General features: G+C 33.6%; 1 protein-coding gene across 4 annotated transcripts in view; it reads right to left on the reverse strand.

Annotated features, from left to right (window-relative positions):
- The window catches only part of LOC111052320 (microspherule protein 1), a 104,516-nt gene that overhangs the window by 66,476 nt on the left and 14,676 nt on the right, over nt 1-23,364 (reverse strand). The window contains exon 1 of one of the 4 annotated variants that reach the window (XM_039421477.1): nt 15,681-15,814. The exons of 2 other annotated variants lie outside the window; for them this stretch is intronic. The gene's annotated coding sequence lies outside the window, so the exon portion shown is untranslated. Of the gene's footprint in view, nt 1-15,628; nt 15,815-23,364 lie in introns of those variants that run through there. One more of the 4 variants, XM_039421474.1, reaches the window with a different exon arrangement.

Genomic DNA, 23,364 nt, shown 5'->3' on the forward strand with positions numbered 1-23,364 from the left:
GAATGTCCACTAAAATTGTCTTAGTCCAGTAAATTTTTCGAATTAATTGAAATTTTGTAATCAGTTCATTATAATTATAATAATTAAAGTTTATCTAATACCGTGTTATAATGTAAACATTACAGCATCGCAATCAATCCCATATAGCAGGGGTATTTTCGAATAAGTTTTCGAAACAAAACTATAATGTGAACAGTATGCAACGACTTTAACATAACATGGTTTTCTATGCTGGTGGTCGCTAACATTAAAACACGGTTTCTGATTGCTCAATTGCAGGAATAAATCCAATGCTTCAGTCATCCTCTGTGGTGACTTCAATGTAAACATATTGTCTCAATCTAGTCATACTGTGATATTGAATAATTTATTACATAGCTTTAATCTTAATTTGAGTCAATGAAGTAACTAGAGCCTGCCTATGTTGGACATGAATTAGGTTCATGCATAGATAATGTGGCTTCATCTATTCATAGAGATAGAATTATTTCTGTAAAAGTTGAACCGATGGTAGTATCGGACCATTTTGCCATCATTTTTCATGCTATGTTGGATCTGAATTCTGAAGTAGCTTATGATACTAATTAAAAGTTTCAGAGTTTTAGGAAAATTATAGGGCCATTGACTTATTCAAATGTTCCTTTGTTCGAATCGCTGATTAGTATGATTAATTGATCGACTATTCTATTGATTCATTGGAGGATAAATTTATGTTTTTCAATAGAACATTTTTTTAACTGCTGTTGAGCTTTGTTTTCTAGTTAGGAATGTCATGTGCAAGAAAAAAGTTGTTCCTACGAGTAAATGGTAGAATTATGATATTAAAAAAATTATTAAAGGATGACTGTTTGCTTATGTATGAGTTATTCAGACAATCAGGTTTGGTTTATTACAAGGATAAGTATAATTTATTGAGAAACATATTAAAAAAAACTGTGAAGGAAGCCAAATTCAATTATAATTGTAATCGTGTGCTGACATCTGAAAAAAAACCAAAGAATTGTGGCCTATTGTGAAAAAGAATCTGAACAAGAACGATGTAAAAGACAGTAATCAAAATGATTGCCTGACAGTAGGTGGTTTTAATGATTTCTTTATAGAAAGTGTTGGTAATATTGTCCAAAGAGTACCTACTTCTGTAAATGATATTTCTTATTATCTTGACATTCACAAACAAGATAATCCTGTTTTAAATTCTTTCTATTTTTCATGTAATAGTGTTGAGCAGGTGTATAATGCTATATTATCTCTCTGCTCAGTAATAGTGCTTGTCTTGATGTTTACTATTTAAATTCACGTTTTATGAAATTGGCTGCACCATTTGTATGTGAAGTGTTGTGTTACCTTTTTAATATTTGTATTAAGGATGGTGAATTTCCTAAATGTCTGAAATTAATTAAAGTTGTTCCTTTGTTGAAAAAAGGTTCATCTCTGGATTACAACAATTATATGCCTGTTTCCATTATTCCTATAATTTCAAAGATATTTGAGATGGTACTCTATAAGCAAATTATAAGCTATTTTGAAAGTAATTCACTGTTTACAAATAGCCAATTTGGAAATAGATCTAAATGAGGTACCCATGGTGCTATATCAGAATTCATGAAAAACTGTATTAACTGGCTGGATAGTAAAAACAAAGTTTTAAGTAGTTTTTATGACATGTCAAAGGCTTTTGACACCATATCTCATGAGATTCTGGTGAAAAAACTCCAGTTTTATTATGTTTCTATTAAGCTTATGATTTCCTATTTAAGTGATCGATTTCAGAGTTCTTATTATAAGGGTTCTCTTTCTCATTCTTGAAGGTTCAGACAGGTGTAGGTGTACCCCAGGGTTCCACACTTAGACCTATACTCTTCATTATTTATACTAATGACTTGCCAGCTGCTACAAGTAATAAAGATATATTAAAGCTTTTATGTTGGCTGATGATCTGGTATTCCAGATTAAGTGTGAAAAGTTTTTTACCAATTTGAATGAATTGGGGCAGATTAATGCGACTATTGAGGACTGGACAGCTGCTAACTTTCTATGTCTCAATAAAGATAAGACCTAGTTGTTAGATTTTGACATTGGTTGAAAGACAGATATTAGTTATGTCAAATTTCTCGGCATCACATTGCAGAGTAATGTGGAATGGGAGAATCATATTGTTTTATTGGGTAAGAAAATATCTAGAGATATTTTTATGGTATGTATATTAAGAAAAATTGTTAGCATTGATGTGTTGGTAGCTGTATATCATGCTAACATTCAGTCACACCTGTTGTATGGTATTTTGGCATTGGGGAAAGATTTTCTCTATACCAATATGAAGAAAATTTTTGTTGTACAAAAAAGGGTCATAAGGATCATTTGTGAGGTAGATAGTAGAGCACATTGTCGACCTCTGTTTGAAAAACTAAATATGATGACTGTTTATGCTTTGTATGTGTATGAATGTCTGATGTATACCAGAAAAAATCTATCCATCCTACCCATAAATAGTAATATTCACAATCATTTTATAAGATAAGCAGAAGCACTTAGATTATCACAGTGCAATTACCATTTAACTTTAAAAAGTTTTGATGAATTTGGAAAGAGGTTGTTTAATAGACTGCCTGCTCATATTAAAGAATGTGATAGTAGTTTTAAGGTTTGTATTAAAAAGATTCTAATTGACTGCTGTCCATATGGTTATGAGGATTTGTGGTGATGTCTTTTTATTTTTTCAACTGTGATATACCTGCTTTAAAAATGTTTCTTATGTGATATAGAATTTGCTGATCTTTGTCTTACTTTTTGTATATATTACGATGTGACTATGATGACTATAAACGTTTATTGTTAATTTTAAAATTTTTTATTGAATTGTTGACTATGTCTTGCATTTTTGTTGAAGTGTTCTGACAATACATGAATCTTGATGCTGGCAGCCGGGTGCAGTTTGTCAAGTTTTCACAAAGTTAAGTATTTATTTTAACAAGATTTCAACTGGTCAAGTTTTCAGTACGTCAAGTTAACAGTATTTCAAGTTTTCAATTTGTCAAGTTCTTCATGTTTTCAGTTCATCAAGTTACCAGTTTATCAAGTTTTCAGTACGGCGTGTTTTCAGTTTGTCTTTTTTTCAGCATTTCAAGTTGACTGTTCACTCTCTCTGAGTAGCTTTCCACCTATTGTTAAATCAACCTTTTTACCATGTAGCTAGTTGGTTGATTTTTAACTTTACAACAAGAAAACAAGTACCTAGATACTTGCTTGAGTGGTCGTAGATAAAATAGTGTATACAACAGTTTTATAAGGTCTTTAAAGCACTCGTGAGGTGTTTAAGACAAGCGTCCGCTCGCTACGCTCGCTCACTTGTGTGTCTTAACTCTACATCTAACTCGTGCTTTAAACCCTTTCGGTCACGCTTTTTTATCTGACATCAAAAAAAATTGTTAAATGCACATTCCAATGGAACATATTTTTTGACATAATTTACAAGTTGATAGCATTCCTGGTTCCCGAAATAGGGATCGTCCAATATATTGGACACCATGACTCAAGGGTAATACAATAAAATCCATATTTTTAAGATAGTGATTTTGTTATTCCCTTAATATGCTCACACAACTATGAAAATCATTCTAATTACTAAAGAATAGAAATTCAGTGCAATGTTTAAAGGATTTCAAATGATTTTGATGTTTTATCCTATCTATGACAGGTATATTTTTTCCCAGAGCCAACAAAATTAGACCCGATAGTGACAGTGTTATTGACAAGCCATTTACAGTGATAACAGCTTATAGTGACTCATCCCTACTAATAGTATATATTATTTATTTTTAATATATATATATATATATATATATATATATATATATATATATATATATATATATATATATATATATATATATATATATTTAATACCTTTCTTTGTTTGGACATGATATTAATATATCATGATATTGTAGTTCTTTTAGAATAGTATCTTTCCAATTATTGTATTGTATGTGTGACATTTGCTGTACATTGTGAAGGAGGTAATGCTTCTGAAGACCTCAGAAGCGGTTACATTAAAACTTATTCTATTCTATTCTTATTCTATTCTAGTATCTCCGCTGTATCCCCTATTATAATGTTTTATAAAGATTGTCTGGGGTGAGGGGAGCTTTGCAGAAACGATGTGCCCAGTACTCAATATCTGAGTTGTACCCAGTACATGTAAAGTACTCCATTCTCCAAAAGCAGTAATAAACTATCAATTCCATCATTATCCATTATCAATATTTATCTGATATTAAACATCCATTCATGCATCAGGAGAAACAAAACATTTCTTATATTGTCTACACAAAGTGTCTATAGGTTAGTTGGTGTTGCAAGCTCCACCTCTTACCATTCAGTCATAAACTTCCTGAGTAACTTACTGAGTCATAAACTTACTAAGTATTATGAGATTCTTTACAGCTGTACCCAAAATATATTCGAATGAAAATTAATGCAGCGTGTTTGAAAAACAGTTTATACATATTTTATACTAGTAGTTTTCTGAACAGTAGACCTCGCGCAGTTATAAACCGCAGCCTCCTCTTATATACTGTTCATAAGAGTAAATCCTGTCGTCTGTATGTCGTGTCGGCGAGATATCGGTGTGAAAACGGCTAATGACTGTTGGGGTTGGTGTATCAAAAATGCTAACATCAAGAGCTAATCTACTTCAAGACATACTGGCAACAGAACAGCCCAAGTTCAAAGCAGAGAAAGTTCGAGAGACAATACTATGTTATTTTAGTTATTAATTACATGCGTTATTGCACGCATCCAGATTCTCCTGCTGCATTGCGCCTGAAATTCAGAAAGCCAATCTGGCTTTACCCCTATGAAGCAGGATTCGCAAACTCCACAGCACAGAAGTGGTCTGGTATGTGGGAATCTCAGGAGGTGAAAAATAAAGAGCTTGTGTCTGATCCAGGCAGCAGAGTTCCTGGATTTGAGTTGCCCCGACAGCAGTGGGTTCGCCTAAAGAGGTTCAGAACTGGCCAGGGAAGATGCTATAAGAGCATGCATATTTGGGGATTTTCAGAGTCCTCAAATTGCGAGTGTGGAGATACTCAAACCATGGACCACATTGTCTCGTCATGTACATTGTATCATTTTCCTGAAGGGTTGCCTAGATTGCACCTGGCGGATGAGGAGGCCAGCAGGCCTCTGGCTGAGGGAGTTGAACGGCATTTAATCTTAATCTGAGAAAAACTGATTGTTAGTTGTTAGTTTCATGTTTATTAATTAATATTTCATGTTATGACAAATCCAAATTGGTAGGCTCTATTTTTTTTACTCTTGACTTTTGTTGCCCCAACCACTGCGACACCATACGCTTATATATATATATAGAGCACATAACAGAAGACACTTTAAAGTTTGTAATAAAAATTAAAACAGGAGACACGATATAAATAGATTGAAAACACTTAAAAACTTACATTAGAAATGGGGGAAATTTTCTGAGACTGTCTCCTTTCTCAACCGAGAAGACTGCAGTTTTGAATCCAAAACGGTGGTCACACAACCGTTGGATTCAAAAAACTGCAGTCTTCTCGGTTGAGAAAGGAGACACAGTCTCCGAAAATTTCCCCTATTTCTAATGTAAGTTTTTAAGTGTTTTCAATCTATTTATATCGTGTCTCCTGTTTTAATTTATATATATATATATATATATATTATATATATATATATATATATATATATATATATAGACATATTGGGGAAACCCGTTGTCTCCATTGTGAATAAATAAATGAACTATTATATATATATATATTATATATATATATATATATATATATATATAATATATATATATATATAAATATATATATAATAGTTCATTTATTTATTTATTTATTCACAATGGAGACACGGGTTTCCCCAAATATGTCTCCTTAACAATAAAAATTGTACACACAAATGAAAATAATGATAAAAATAATACAAACTTATGCAATGATAGAATAATAATACAAACAACAAAAATACCACCTAATTCAAAAATGAAAAATACAAAGATTTCAAAAACTTATGAAAAAAGTAAAAAATAGAACAAATTGAGAATCAAAAATTCCAAAACTTATAAAAAATTAAAGAATATAATAGCAAATAATAAACAAAAATTGTATCAATAGAATAAATAACATTTATAACTGATCGACGTTCCAAACCATATGCACATCCACACTCATACACCAACTATTTATTAGATCAGATCATGCTTACACAAGATTCAATACCTAGTATGGTAGTATCATATGACGCTTTCCAGAATTTAGCGCGAGAAAACCAAAAGACATCTAGGCGCCCAGACAAGCTGTTAGTTGTCTGTGCATCATAAGTTCTTTGCAACCTATTATTTTAATAGTGGATAAAAATTGCATTCAATGAGGCATGCAATTTATAGTCTACACAGCTGCTAATTTTTTACCAAGTTGCATTGAGATATTGAATTGCATGCGCCATGGCATGCGTTTTTTAATCCACTCAACAGCTGATTTGTGATGAATAATTCTATAGTCTGATTTTTACTCTAATATTGGCGTATGAAGGTGGCTCCTTTTTCCTTTTATATTATCATTGAAATGCGAAATTTCCAAAAACCTTGCATATACGTCGACGCAAATTTAAAAAGAAACACCTGTCAAATTTCATGAAAATCTATTACCGCTTTTCGCCGTAAATGCGCAACATATAAACATTCAAACATTAAGGAAAATGCCAAACCGTCGAGTCTTAGACCTCACTTCGCTCGGTTAATAAAAAAAAAATACTTGAATTCTACTAGTAGTTCTGTGAACAGTAGACCTCACGCAGTATTCTCATACACAAGTACATGATTGAAACTATAGACCTTATGGAAATAAAGCAATAGACTGGCAAAGAACTTAAAGATGCATAGACTCACATGCAGCGCTAGTGTCGTACTTGGAATTGAAATCGGCCATTGAGGGGGCAACCTATAAGATTATTACATACCAATGCCTTTGGTCTATAGTATTACAAATATATAGATATAATATCTATACTACACAAAATACACTATCTATATACTACACAAAAAGTGAAATATAATATCTCGTGCTAAAATACCACAATGGCGGCCTTCAATTTCAAGTAAGAGCTATCATTGGGAAGGCATAGGCATTGTGGGTCTATATCTCTTTAAGGTCTTTGTAGACTGGCTTCTCCACACATATCTGTGTAATCACTTGTCAGCTGATTTATGATGAATAATTCTATAGTCTGATTTTCACTCTAAAGGTGCGTACAGACTTTCGCTCTGCTCCGCAACCGAACGTCACTCCAGCAGAGCGATTGATGATCGACCGAGGAGCAACAAAGGTTCGACCGGGGAACGCGAGAAGATCTAACATCTTCCGTAACGTTCATGATGGGTGCGTAGGCGGAGCGACTGTGGTTCGATGGAGGAACGAAGGCGGTACGAGGGCGGTACGAGGGCGGAGCGTGCTCGGTGCTGGTTGGAAGCGCGTATATGTGTACGCAGCTTAATATTGGCGTACTAGCTGGCCCGGCGAACTTCGTACCGCCAGATAGTTAATGTATCTCATTACAGACTTTAGCTGGATGCACACCTGAGGAGGCGCGATGCGGCATTTTGCATCCAGGTGCTTCTTGCTTATTGGTTTGAATGGAAGAACTCACTGAACCGGGCATAGCGTGGAACGGTGTGATAAGGCAATCTCCATGAGATCAACACTTTGTATCACCAAGCCGCGCCTCCACTGGTGTGCTTAGCCTTAGCTTAATCTGATGCACTATAATTTTATGAAAATTATCCAAAAATCCGTATTTACATTATTTATAACTCAATATGGACTTCCTATGTGCTTAGTTAGTTGTGCAGCAGTTTGTATTTTTTATATAGTTGAATGCAGCTTGTTGGAAATTGACTGGTATATCTCCTTGCTGCTGATTTTCACGTACCTATTATAAATTTACAGCATTTCGAGCTCTACGACTTAAGTTTGGACGTCATTCGTACCGCGGCATTGTTATTAGAATCAAAATTTTGTGAAGCAGTAGAGAGAAAATAGAAAAATCTGGTGTGGCGCACTCACACAACTTTCCTTGCCGTTATGAAAATTGATCACCTGACGCTAGTGTTCCCGCGTATCACAAGTCTACTACTATTCAAGATCTGAGCCAGCTGGTGACAGGACAATAACGCTATAGAAACACAAGCTCTGCTATCTCTTCATAGTGAATGATTTAATAGAATCAACAGTTGTCAACAGTTTGCAATTGAAATAATCACATTTTCCCGAATTTCGAGCTTATTTTCAATTTTAGGTGAAAATGTTACTGAACTTTAATTGTAGAGATTTTCATGCTCAATCTTTCCCACTTGAAATGTTATGTTTAAATTGTATCTGAAGCCTGATAATTGGGAATCTAAAATCAAATTTTGCCTAGATGGGGCGGAACTTCTGAAATTTTTACAGATATGGGACTTATGGCAGTTGATAGAATTATCAATGACTAATTGAGGTATGAATTTGATCAAAATCGTTGGAGCCGTTTTCGAGAAAATCGCGAAAAACCCTGTTTTTGACAACATTTCGCCATTTTAGCCGCCATCTTTAATTGAATTTGATCGAAATTATTGTTCGTGTCGGATCCTTATATTGTAAGAACCTTAAGTTCCAAATTTCAAGTTATTCCGTTAATTGGGAGATGAGATATCTTGTACACAGACGCATATACACTCATACACACACACACACACACACACACACACACACACACACACACCAGCCCAATACCAAAAACTACTTTTTTGGTGTCAGGGACTTGAAACGTATGGAAATTTACAAATGGGGTACCTTAATTTTTTTCGAAAGCAATTCTTTCCTTACCTATGTAATAGGGCAAGGAAAGTAAAAACAGATCTACCGACGGCTGTTACATGACGCAATGATTATAACAGCTGATTTTTATTTCTGTGTGTGGCCAGCTCACAAATCTTTTCCCATAAGAATTACATGTAAACTTTAAAGGACCGTAGGAAAGAGTCTTGAAGTCGGATCATACATTTGATAGGCCATAAACTTGCTCCTGAACATAACAAACACAACTAAAGAAAAATCATCAAATTCGGTGCACACTAAAAAAAGTTATTGAACGTCAAAATTTGAGGCTCGATTTTTACTTTCCTTGCCCTATTACCATAGGTAAGGAAGTATTGCTTTCCGGAAAAATTAAGGTACCCCAATTTCTGAATTCTATACGTTTCAAGGTCCCCTGAGTCCAATAAAGTGGTTTTTGGGAATTGGTCTGTATGGTGTGTGTGTGTGTGTGTGTGTGTGTGTGTGGTGTGTGTGTGTGTGTGTGTGTGTGTGTGTGTGTGTGGTGTGTGTATGAGTGTATGTGCGTCTGTGTACGCGATATCTCATCTCCCAATTAACGGAATGACTTTAAAATTTGGAACTTAGGTCCTTACAATATAAGGATCCGACACGAACAATTTCAATCACATTCAATTAAATATGGCGGCTAAAATGGCGGAAATGTTGTCAAAAACAGGGGTTTTCGCGATTTTCTCGAAAACGGCTCCAACGATTTTGATCAAATTCATACCTAAATTAGTCATTGATAAGCTCTATCAACTGCCATAAGTCCCATATCTGTAAAAATTTCAGGAGCTCCGCCCCATCTATGCAAAGTTTGATTTTATATTCCCAATTATCAGGCTTCAGATACAATTTAACCCTAAAGAGACACACTGGGGTGTTTCACACCCCAGGGATTTTTTTTCTGTTCTGCAGTTGACAATATCAAACAGATGGAAATTTATGCCCAGTCTAAATTAGGTGTGTAGTATTGTCAACTACTCTCCCCACCACTTCCAGTCAGTAATAGCATTCTGCAAGGTCACCAGCTCATCTTGTTCTTCGTTTGGGGTGTCTAACACCCAACTTTCATCAAATACTTTTATTACAAAGATTTACTTGTATTGTCACTACGAATGTGGTATGGGATGATGGATCAGATTGGAATGAATGCTATGATTCTCTACAACTTGAGATTCAAAATAATAACATGAAGAGACGTGAGTTTTTGATGAAGTTATCATTGGCAATGATCAAGCCATTCGTTCAAACCGGATTAGGAGCTCCAACACTTAGGCGGAGCATACGTACTTCTAAAATTAGTATAAATATTGATAAGCAGTGCTTTACTTTTGATTTCTGTATGCACTTTGAACAAAAATGATTATAAATGATGAAGTATGGTCCAAGTACTTGTTTTTTTTCATATTTTTTCAAAGAAAAATGCAAAATTAAATTGGGGTGTTCAACACCCCAGTGTGTCTACTGTGTTAGCATAAAGTAAGTGTGTCTCTGTAGGGTTAAACAAACAAAAAAAAATAAGTGGAAAAGATTGAGCATGAAAATCTCTACAATCAATGTTCAGTAACATTTTCACCTAAAATTGAAAATAAGCTCGAAATTCGAGAAAATGTGATTATTTCAATTGCAAACTGTTTACAACTGTTGATTCTATTAAATCATTCACTATGAAGAGATAGCAGACCTCGTGTGTTTCCAGCGTTATTGTCCTGTCACCAGCTGGCTCAGATCTTTGAATAGTAGTAGACTTGAGATGCGCGGGAACACTAGCGTCAGGTGATCAATTTTCATAACGGCAAGGAAAGTTGTGTGAGTGCGCCACACCAGATTTTTTCCTTTTATTGACCGAGCGAAGTGAAGTCTAAGGTTAAAGACAGTATATACGTCGACGCGCAATTAAAAAGGAAATATGAAATTTGACAGGTATGTTCCTTTTTTAATTGCGCGTCGACGTATATACAAGGTTTTTGGAAATTTTGCATTTCAAGGATTATACTAGTAGTTCTGTGAACAGTAGACCTCACGCAGTATTCAAATCCACAAGTACCTGATTGAAACTACAGACCTTATGGAAATACAGCAATAGACTGGCTTCTCCACACATCTGTGTAATCACTTGTCAGCTGATTTATGATGAATAATTATTCTATAGTCTGATTTTTACTCTAATATTTGCGTATGAAGGAGGCTCCTTTCTCCTTTTATATTATCCTTGAAATGAAAAATTTCCAAAAACCTTGTATATAATTCGACGCGCAATTAAAAAAGGAACATACCTGTCAAATTTCATGAAAATCTATTACCGCGTTTCGCCGTAAATGCGCAACATATATACATTTAAACATTAGAAATGCCAAACCGTCGACTTGAATCTTAGACCTCACTTCGCTCGGTCAATTAGCCATGTGAGTTTAATTATTCAAAAAAAGTTGTAAGTCGGAGAGGTTGGCACCATACATGGATAGTAATTTTGATTCTGGCAAAACTGATCATCAGTTCCACCTACTGATGCCAGCACTAATCAGAGCATGTGAAGAAATCATATCCTATTGTACAATATGCCTGGATAGTATAGTTATATCCATTCCCTTTTAATCTCTCTTCAAAGTATCGTCCAATACATAATCCCCATGACCGAAAGGGCCATGACCCTTATTATAAAATTGTTGCATAAACTACTATTATTCAATATGTGAAACTAAGTTCAAGTGAGATAAAAGCCCAATAAAATAGTTTTTTTATTGTAACTAGCAGGTACCCGTGCTTCACAAGTGCCTAATTAATAAATTTTATGGAAATCTATTACCGCGTTTCGCCGTAAATGCGCACATATAAACATTTAAACATTGAGAAAAATGCCAAACCGTCGACTTGAATCTAAGACCTCACTTCGCTCGGTCAATAAAAAAGGATGTCTGAACTACTGGACTGATTAACTTGAAATTTGACATATAGATTCTCAATTCACCAAGGATGGTTATAGACCTATTTTAAATCATTCAAGATTTCAATAGGCCAAGTTTTCAGTTTGTCAGGTTTTTAATTAGGCCCTTGTGGAGCACGGGTACCTGCTAGTTTACAATAAGAAAACTATTTTATTGGGCTCTTATCTCACTTGAACTTAGTTTCACTTATTGAATAATAGTAGTTTATGAAACAATTTTATAATAAGGGTCATGACCCTTTCGGTCATGGTGGCTCATATATTGGACGATACTTTGAAGAGAGATTAGAAGGCAATGTTGCGCATTTACGGCGGAACAGGGTAATAGATTTTCATGAAATTTGACAGGTATGTTCCTTTTTAAATTGCGCATCAACGTATATACAAGGTTTTTGGAAATTTTGCATTTCAAGGATAATATAAAAGGAAAAAGGAGCCTCCTTCATACGTCAATATTAGAGTAAAAATCTGACTATAGAATTATTCATCATAAATCAGCTGTCGAGTGGATTATAAATCGCATGCCATGACGCATGCAATTCAATATCTCTATGTAACATGATAAAAAATCAGCAGTTGTGTAGACTATAAATTGCATGCTTCATTGAATGAAATTTTTATGCACTATTAAATAGGATGCAAAGAACTTTGCAGCTTTGATGCAAAGAACAGCTTCTCTGGGCGCCTATATATCTTCTGGGTTTCTCGCGCTAAATTCCGGAAAGCGTTATATGATAATTAAATCTTGTGCAACCATGATTTGATCAAATGAATAGTTGGTGTATCAGTGTGGATGTGCATATGGTTGGGACGTCGTTCAGTTATAAATGTTATTTATTCTATTGATAACATTTTTGTTCATTATTTGTTATTATATTCTTTAGTTTTATAAGTTTGCAATTTTGAATTCTCAATTTGTTTTGTTTTTACTTTTTTCATAAGTAGTATTTGAAATCTTTGTATTTTCCTTTTTGAATTAGTTGGTACCTATTTTTGTTTTTGTATTACTTATTTATTATTGCATAGGTTCGTATTATTTTATTATTTTTATCATTATTTTCTTTTTCATTTCTATCTGTACAATTTTTATTTGTTAAGGAGATATATTTGGGGAAACCCGTTGTCTCCATTGTGAATTAATAAATAAATGAACTATTGATTGCGTGCAATAACGCATGCAATTAATAACTAAAACAACATAGTATTGTCCCTCGAACTTTCTCTGCTTTGAACTTGGGCTGTCCTGTGGCCAGTATGTCTTGAAGGAGATTAGCTTTTTATGTTAGCATTTTTGATACACCAACTCTAACAGCCATTAGCCGTTTTCACTCCGATATCTAGCCGACACCGACATACAGACAGGATTTACTCTGATGGACAGACAGTATAAGAGGAGGCTGCGGTTTATAACTGCGCGAGGTCTACTGTTCACAGAACTACTAGTTATAGATGATTTATTAATATATCTGGATGTGAATAACATTTGAGCGGTTCGAGATATCGATGTGTGTTCTTCATCATTCATTTTCTCTTGAAGTTCTGTACCGAAATCATCTATCATAATTATGACCACCTTCCAATTTAAAAGAATGAAGTTCGTTTCAAATGACGGTTCCAATTGGCGGTACCACCAAGATGGCGGACCAAAATTTTGATGGGACAAAAAAGTAGTTCTTTCTATTCAAATAGGATCCCCACCAGACCTATCTTCAAATTTCCCTTTTAAATGAAATATTCAGCTGTTTCTATACTTTTCACCAACCCTTTATAAATATAGTATAGATATGGAAAAAGACTCGCTAAGTCTTAGTCTTGAACCCTCAACCTTTGACCGCGCGCGCTAAAAACTAAGGGAATGGAGTCACTTGGAGAATGCCCTGTTTGGTTGGGCTTTTATACTTATGAATCACAAATTGCATAGATTTGTTCCAATTACTAAATTAGAATTAATTGATTAATGGCAATTAAAATAAGCCAATGTCCATCCAGGGTAAATTCAGAATCTTTAAGCAAAATTTCAAGTTAAAGTTTTCAGTAGTTCAGGCGTGATGATGCGTCATTAGTGTATTTCCTATCCCGTTCATGCGTCGACTGTCTCTTTCCTTTATAATATTATAGATAAAGCGCGTATTGTCTGAGTAGAGGTCTTTACACTCTTAGCTACGCTACGCTGAAATTCGTCTTTGGAAGACGTAGCCGCCCATCTCCCAATGTTATATTCAGATAGATAGTTAAATAGCATCCACTACCTACCTAAACAGGGGATCTGGATCTTGTCAAATAATCTAAATGGTCAAACAAAATATGCAAACTTTGAATCCGTCTTAATCAATAATTTGTTGATAGTTATGCGAAAAATGATTAATTTTATAATTTGAAGAAAGGCTTGAGGTCCTAACTTAGCTCAGCTACGCTGAATGAAAGCTATCGTAGGGGTGGTTTAGGTTTGTGCATAATGCTGTCTTCTACCACGACAAGGGGAGGATCTCAGATCGGCTGGATTCCAATTGATCTAAGTAGCCTAGAATGTTCTATTTTCAAATTAAAATTTATTTCACACTAATAAATACATATACAGAAACCAAATAGTCTAGCATGACAAATACAATAATGCAACTGTAATAATAGATTACAAGTGAAAAAACACTGGCATAAGATGACTCTTGTTCGCCAGTGGGGGTAGGAGATAAGATTATCATATTCTTAACTTGATTTAAATTGAGTTAGCACGGACGTAAATATATTAACAGAATAGAAAATACTAAAATGAAGAATTGAAAGAAAATTCACAACAAAAATAAAAAATTCTCTCGAGTAGGCTATCTTATACTTTAGCCTATTCAATTATGTTTCAAAGAGAGCGGTCAAGATTTACTTTTAAATTACAATAATAATGTTATTAAAGAAAATGTTTTGATAATTTTAGATAATAAGAACACTCAGAACATTTGAAATTTGGACAAAATTAATATCACGCAACAAATTGGCCTGGCGTCAAAGTCGGCAGTTTTCACACAAACGAAGACCTACCTTTACATTAGCATAGGCCTATTATTATTGCATTAGCTATTACGTTAGCTATCGGGTACGATAGCTTCCATTCAAATCAGCGTAGCTTAGTTATTTTTTAATTTAAAGAAAAAAATCTCTAGGATAACCATCAATTAAAGACAGATTTGTAACTCGGATTCAACATTAGGAGATAGGACGGCTTCATCTTCCGAAGACGTGGGCTATTTCAGCGTTTAGCTTTAGACTAACCTATACGGTACACGCATTATTTATAATATAAAAGAAAATATCTTAGATATATAAATAATTAATTTTAGATAATAAAAACACTCAGAACATTTGAAATTTGGACAAAATTAATATCACGCAACAAATTGGCCTGGCGTCAAAGTCGGCAGTTTTCACACAAACGAAGACCTACCTTTACATTAGCATAGGCCTATTATTATTGCATTAGCTATTACGTTAGCTATCGGGTACGATAGCTTCCATTCAAATCAGCGTAGCTAGTTATTTTTTAATTTAAAGAAAAAAATTTCTAGGATAACCATCAATTAAAGACAGATTTGTAACTCGGATTCAAAACCAAAAATTGATGACAGGTATTTTGGCACTGAACGTACACTTTGGCAAAAATACTTATAAATGTATTTGACTCATCATTTTTAGAAATATTATTTATGGAACTTTGATGAAAATAAAAACCAATCTTGAATTTAGCCCAAAGTTTGACGAACACGAGAATGGACTAACTTATCACGAAGTGATAACTTACAAGCATATTTTCATATTGCAACCACAATACTGTGGCTGGTGAATATACGTACCGTATAATAGATTGGAATATTAAAACTCTTAATTCACAAAAATTTCGTGAAATAAATGTAGTTACTGCAATTTAATTACTGAAGCAGAACAACCTTCTACTCAACCGTCCGTGTGTTCACATTCACTAGATACTCACACTCAAGACCACTGAACTCTATACTAACTGAATGGACTAGCAAAACAAAGAAAGTGAGGCAGCTGGTAAAGATAGGCAACCCGCATTGCTGTGGGATTCGTCATTTTGTAACACATTGGCTCTTAAGGAAAAATGCATTGCATAGTTTCAATTTCTATTTTATTTCTATATTGTATGTCTTATTCCATGGGCGCATTATTTTTCCTTTATTGAGCATTCATTGTTACTCTTTGAGAGCAAAAATAATGAAATAGGTTGAATATGAATAAAGAAAAGATTTTTTTCATTTGTGACTGCAATAGTTTTAGTACGGTATTGTCAACTTTTCACAAGCAAGTGAATAACTTTGGGCCAGATTTCAGAGAAGCGTATCATTTATTAATTTTATTTATTTAACAAGGACAAATATAACTGTCATGAAATGAATGGGAATGAAAAAAAGGCTCATAGTCCTTATTATTCAAATCCCGAATTTTGTTCGTACACAGTCCAAAGGAGGGCTGTGTTTAATTGAAACTATTAAACACAGTCTTATTTTATTTTGATAGGATAAACTTTGTTTTTTGGTTATATGATTTATTGTTATTGTTGAGGAAAGATGTATGATTTTTGTTTAAGGAAATATCCCAATTTAATAATATAGGCCTACTTACAGCAGGCTATGAATGTAAATTATGTAGGTGTGCATTGGTGTAATTACAAATCATTTTATTATATTATTATTATATGACTATGATAAGCAGACAGTAAAATATGCTACATAATAACCAGAGTAAAATGAACAATTTGAAATTAAAAGATTTCAAAAATTAATTACAAATTCAGCTGATAACAATCTCATATTTTTACAATAAAAGTAGGTAAATAAAATGAATGATGTGGATTCATGATGATTCAATAACAGAGGATTATGGAATATGTAATGATAGCAATATACTACAGTGAGGTCTACGTTATAATGACAGTATTTGATCAACTTTGGTTTTGCTTTGCTTGTCTATCTTCCGACAAAGCCGGTGGTACTATCCTTTTCTAGGTCCCCAACAATATCAATTATGTTTTTGACGGTATAGAAATATAATTAATCAATGTAGAGAACCGGTATCGCTATTCTTCTATATTCATCCACTGCCATTATAACTTGGACCTCACTATAGGCATTCTGATAACATTTCAAATCATGTAAGTGTGGGAGTTTCAGAAATGATGCAAAGAAATCTAAGAAGAAACATTTATATTAATTGTATTATAATTATGACCATATGATAAACAAACAGTAAAATATGCTAAATAATTATTGTAATTTGAACGATTATTTATTTGAAACAGGAAGGTTTCAAAAATCAATCACAATTCGGCTGATAGCAATATCATATTTTTCAAAATAAAAGTAGGTAGGTACCAAAAATAAATTATGTCATCTCATGATGATAACACAGAATTATTAATCATTTGTATTTATTCTTTTTTGAATAAGGATTAATTGTTTTTCAACTATGTTTCTTTATTTTAGATGCTATAAAGTATAGGTCTAATTTTCAATTAGCATAGAAACTATCACCCATACTAGGAATATAACCAAATTTTTTGTTCTATTTTTGGTCAAATAAACTGATCAATATAGAAAAAAATATTGGAAATGTATGTAAAACAAAAAGGTTTCTTGAAATTAATTAATAGACTAAAAATGTTTGACTCTGTGAAATGGTATTTTATTTCCTTTAACATGCCCCTTCTTGCATCCAAATGCCACACAATTATTGTGTATACATCACCATTTCATGGTCGTATTTTTATTCAATTCTACGCATTTTATGCCAAAAACATCACAATATTTAAGAGAAAAAGTTGTGATCTAATACTGATATCCCTAATACTCATTCAAATCCGTTTTTCAACTTTAAAAATGAATAATCGTACTCAAGAGCTGCAACAACCTGCTTTAATGTATAGTACGAGAGAGAAGGGAGTCCCACACGGTAGACCTATCTCACTTACTCCGCCTTACACACTTTTGGCTGTAGCTTAGCATTGGACAGCCCGTTCCAGTTAGTATAGAGTTCACTGCTCAAGACAGGAGACAGGCACTCAGCACAGGCTTAGACCAGTTATAGAATAGACACACAGGAAGTCTAGCCTCTGAAGCCAACATCTACTGCCATATCACCATATCAGTGACGTCAGCATCGGAAAAGATCACTTCTCTGTAGACTTTGTTTTCCATAGCAGATTGTGTCTATTTTAGATGAAAGTAGATTATTAAGTTTATTATACATAGAAATATAAGATCTATCTGATTTACAAGCTCTACATAGAAGTTTTCTATCCGATGCTGACGTCACGATATTGTTATATGGCTGTACATGTTGGCTTCATCGACTTTCAGTATGAATATACTGGTACCTGCCACCTTAGTCCTCTGACAAACCACAGAGAAGAGGATTGTTCCAAACAAACCTCAGAGAGTTTGTCCCTTCTTCTTTGTGGACAAACCCAGAACCTGACAGGAGTGAACAGCGACTATCTCATAAATTGACACCTTACGCCAGCGACAGGGGAAGACTGTTTTTGAAAGAGTCTGGAATCGGCGTTTGCGTTAGGCGCCAAAACGGACACTTTTACATTCGTACTACAGAAAACGAAAAAGTCAGACACATCGAATCTCTGACATTCCAAAAACAAGCCGGAGTGTACACTTCTTGGACGGACTGTACTACGCAGAGCTGTCTTGTTTTTATTCAAAAACAATGGTCATGTTTGATGAATCCCCATGTGTAGGCTATTATGAAAAAGATAATGTATTCTTGTACTGAATGTATTTAGTAGTTCTGTGAACAGTAGACCTCATGCAGTTTTCTCATCCACAAGTAAGCCAATGTCACCTGTTTGAGAAGAACTCAGTTCACGGTTGAATTTGTATTCCGTATGATATAATTCATCCAGTTCTGTGATAATCTTTCTATCTGATGAGAATTTTTTTTACAATAAAAAATATTATAATTTTTTCAGCATTATTAAGTTCATTTGATTATTTTAAATCAACTATTGAATTAGTTTTTTCAAAGTGAGAATATTGACAATGATGGGCACACATAATAGTACCAATATCGGGGCACCGAGCTTCACTTGTTATTTATAAACTATTGATAAACAGAACACAACATTCTTTAAAATGATTGAGGAAGGACTAACAGGCAAATCCCAACTGTTTTATTCCCCACGAATTTTATTTATACATTGATTTTTTGTTATACTATAAATAGTCCAAAAAGTAGGCAATGTTAAATACACTTCCATTCAGGTTCAATTTCAGACCAAAAATTTGAAAACAAAAAAGGTCTAATTTAAATTATTTACAAACAAATTGAATAACAAAATAATTTGTCAAATAATGAATAATTTTGAAAATTTGATATACTCTAGTTTAGAATTATTATCATGTAATGTCAACAAATCAGATATTTTGATCAAGTCGATTAAAATTTCTAGATAATATTTCTAGGTGATTAATTACACAGCTGGAAATAATATTCTGTCTCTCTCCCACACATGCATCTTCTGTTTCGACAGACAACAAAAATTATCATCTGTTTTTCCGGATGAATTATTGTTATCCTTTTCATGTCCTTCAGTGAGTTTTCCCAGGGTTGAGACCTAGTGCAATCAAATTTTTATATCATAAACCTACTATGTTCCAAATTTCGTGAAAACTGTTAGAGCCGTTTTCGAGATCCGTTGAACATAGATAACCAGATATAAAAATATCAACAGATATACAGAAATTGCTTGCTTAATGTAATAGGATGACTGCAAAACAAGTTATTAAAACCGAAGACCTTAAAGATGCATATCTCTTTAAGGTCTTTGATTGAAACTGTAGACCTTATAGAAATTGACATGGTTTTTCCAGACATCTGTGTAATCCACTTATCAGCTGATTGATTATGAATTATTCTACAGTCTGATTAATCCTATCTTCAGAGTAGATGATATATATATATATATATATATATATATATATAATAATGAACTCGCTTCACTCTCCATATCCGCCTAACCGACTGGATAGTTCAAAAAGGAGATCAGCAGGCTCGCATCGCTCGTCTGCATTTTTCATTTGAGCATGCTTCATTCCATCAGGAAGTCAAAGTACTGAAAAACGCAGAAAAGCTGAGAAAAACGTCGGAAAAACGCTGATTTTGGCGTATTTTTGATGAAATATTAAAGTCACCTCATCACAAAATTTTTAGACCTCAGCTAAACCTCTGTACAAAATTGAACATTTTCTGTTTATTACTTGATGAAAGAACTGAGAAAACGCAAAAAGCTAATTATGGGCGTATCTTTGGTGTTACAGTATTTCAAATTCCTTCTGACACAACATTATTACACCCCAGCTGAGCTTCTGTAGAATTTGAACATTTTCTGTTCATTTGTTCTCGATAGAGCTGAGAAAACGCTGGAAGAACACAGATTCTGGGCGTATCTTTGGCGTTATTTCAATTCCTTCAGACATCACATTATTACACCCCAGCTGAACTTCTGTAGTAAATTTGAACACTTTCTGTTAATTTGTTCTCGATAAATCTGAGAAAAAGCAAAAAATGCTGGAAAAACGCTAATTTGAGCGTATCTTGATGTTATTGCAAATTCCTTCTAACACAACATTTTTACACCCTAGCTGAGCTTCTGTACTGAATTTTAACATTTTCTGTTCAATTGTTCTCGATAAAGCTGAGAAAACGCCAAAAAGCGCGGATTTTGGGTGTATCTTTGGAAATTTTTTTATATATAATATTATATATACTATATATATATATATATATATATATATATATATATATATATATATATATATATATATATATTGTGAAGCTCTTCTTAGGGAATTACTATCGCCGCCAAGGTTAAGTTGACACACATATAATGAATCTTGTACTGAGTCCCTAGTATTGAGGTTAGGAATTTGAAAATGCATGCGTGATGCTAAGTGAACACCAGACTGACTGAGTCACTACAAGATTCGATACAATCATCTGAATCGCAGGAAGCATAAACACTCGCTCACCCTTGATTCTTCTTGTGACTGATTGTATGATGATAAAATTTGAGATGTAGAGTAGCAGTCGCTAAACACTGAGTACGGTGATCTCAAAACTATCACCTGTGATGAAACAACACACAAAATCATACAGGTCGAGCAAAAACCCCGAAGTAGATAATCCACGGGACTGCATCTCTAATAAGTTCCGAAGGATTAAGATAGGGTACTGAGGACCAGAGATCGTTTCGGAATATACTTGTTGGGCTTTATGCTCTATTGTAGGAAATTGTATTATCTCCAGCTGCATCTGCCATACAGTAGAAAAATTCACTTCCAAGCCGAGGTTGGTCACAGATAAAAGCTGATATAGGAGCAGGTAAGGACAGAGAATAGGTAATCTCGATCTGACCCCACACACTACATCCACTTCGATCTGTTCCAATATCCAGGTTGAATCAATTATTTCAATGATCGTACTTGATTGGTTCTTGATAATATAGAACGTGTCAGACACAATAATTGACAGGCTTAAGAAATAATCGAACTCAGAAGACGAATTGACAAAGTGGAAATATAATATAATAAAATATATAATTTGACAGTGCAGATTTAAAGCTTGGATTACAGATTAAAAATAGTTTAACATCAACAAAATAACTAGAAATTTGCTTGTGCTGGAGTGATACCATGCATGATCCAACAGACTTTATAATTGACAAATTTAACAGTTTTTTAAAAATAATGAAAACAAATTATAAAAGATTTTTAAAATTACTCAAGGTCGTGGTTCTGGCAGCGGAGGATAGTTAATCAACTACAAGTTCTTATAATTCTATACCAAATAATATCTAAGATCTTAATGATTATAAGCGCTTGTCGGTGTGGCCATTACTTTAATGAAGAAAATTTTATATTTTTCTGCACTATATTTTTTCGAAGTGAAGATTGGGGCCCCAAACATAAAAACTCATGTGAATCCTCTTGGTGGTTGTGGTTCCTTTAAATCAATTTTGTATGATTGGTGGCTGATCCAGGCTTCAGTCTTAGCATGTGTGGAATTTTAATTAAATATTTCCTTCACCAATTAAATTGGGGAATAATTAAATTTGAATGTCTAGAATAATCAATTATTGATGAATAATTTTACAAAATAATAGATAAATTAGCCTAAGATATTGGCTCACAGATAAAAAATACAAAAATCGAATAAAATTTCACTAATAGGTCTTTGGTAACTTTTTAACAAGGTCTTAATGGTGAAGATTTTAAAAGGGAAGTGTGCTGCCTTCTTCTAAGCCTTTGGCTAGAACCTTTTTCTTGGAATCTCTGTGTAATTAATTTGCATAAAAATTCGCCATTGTTAGAATGATTATGACGTAGGCATGACATCAGTGGCAAGGAGTAAAATATAATTCCTTTGATTACAATAATAACTTAATTTGTATAATTTTGTAAATTGCTTAATTCTCTATATACAGTTCCCCTATACAGTAACTAATACATGCGCTAGCATATATGATAAGGCAAGTTTGCTTGCTGATAACAGATTAATATATGATGCTTCCAAACGATCATCCCTTTTGGTGCCATTTCTATGACATATGATTGGCTTAGACTTGCCAAAGAGATTCATTCATTCACCATGTGACTCAGTTGAAACAATGATTTATAATTTAATATTTCTATAAAATTCTTATTATATTAGAAACTGTCATAATTAATTTTGCTGCTCTTATCAGCTCTTATTCATGCTATGACCTTGTTTGTTACTACAACATTCGACATTATAATGTAATTTCGTGAGTAAAGAATAATTTTAACAATAATAATTTTTATTTGTTTATATTGAAATTCTTTATCATTTTTCAATAGTTCTTAATTTTAGAAATAATATTATAGCTTGCATTGAAACCTGGCATGACATTGATAATATTGAGTCAGTCAGCTGTGTCTGAGCTGTTACAAAACATCTGATCAATCGTTAACAAAAGTGTAACCTCCAAAAGTTCAATGAGCAATTCATAAATAATGGTGTTGAAACTCAGAGCAAATTCTTCAGTATTTTTGAATTTAGCACCTTCCCGCTCCATTTGTTACCAACCCAACAGAAACTACATTATTCTCTCCATGGTACATCATCCTTGCTGAAACACTGGTTCCTGAATTTCAAGTCTCACTGAATCTCCTTATTCAACTCTGGTTCCTGATATTCAAATTTCTCTGGACATTGAGATTGGACGGCAGCACACTTGAAAGGCGGTATCTGTTCCTTTTATTGACTTACTTACCTGATTATTTACTACAATTCTATTACCGATTTGAATAATAGTTATTCTCATAGCTGGCCAGGAGATTTGCCAGCTATTTTGAAATTACCTGCTCAGACCTACTACAAATTTATTACATTAAATTTGAACTATTCTAATAGTTGGCCTAGAAATTTTTGCCAGTCTTTTTGAATGATTTTTGTTATTTAGACTACTTATTTCCACTGGCATTTGTA

Source organism: Nilaparvata lugens, chromosome 2 (genome assembly GCF_014356525.2).
Source record: "Nilaparvata lugens isolate BPH chromosome 2, ASM1435652v1, whole genome shotgun sequence".
NCBI lineage: Eukaryota > Metazoa > Arthropoda > Insecta > Hemiptera > Delphacidae > Nilaparvata > Nilaparvata lugens.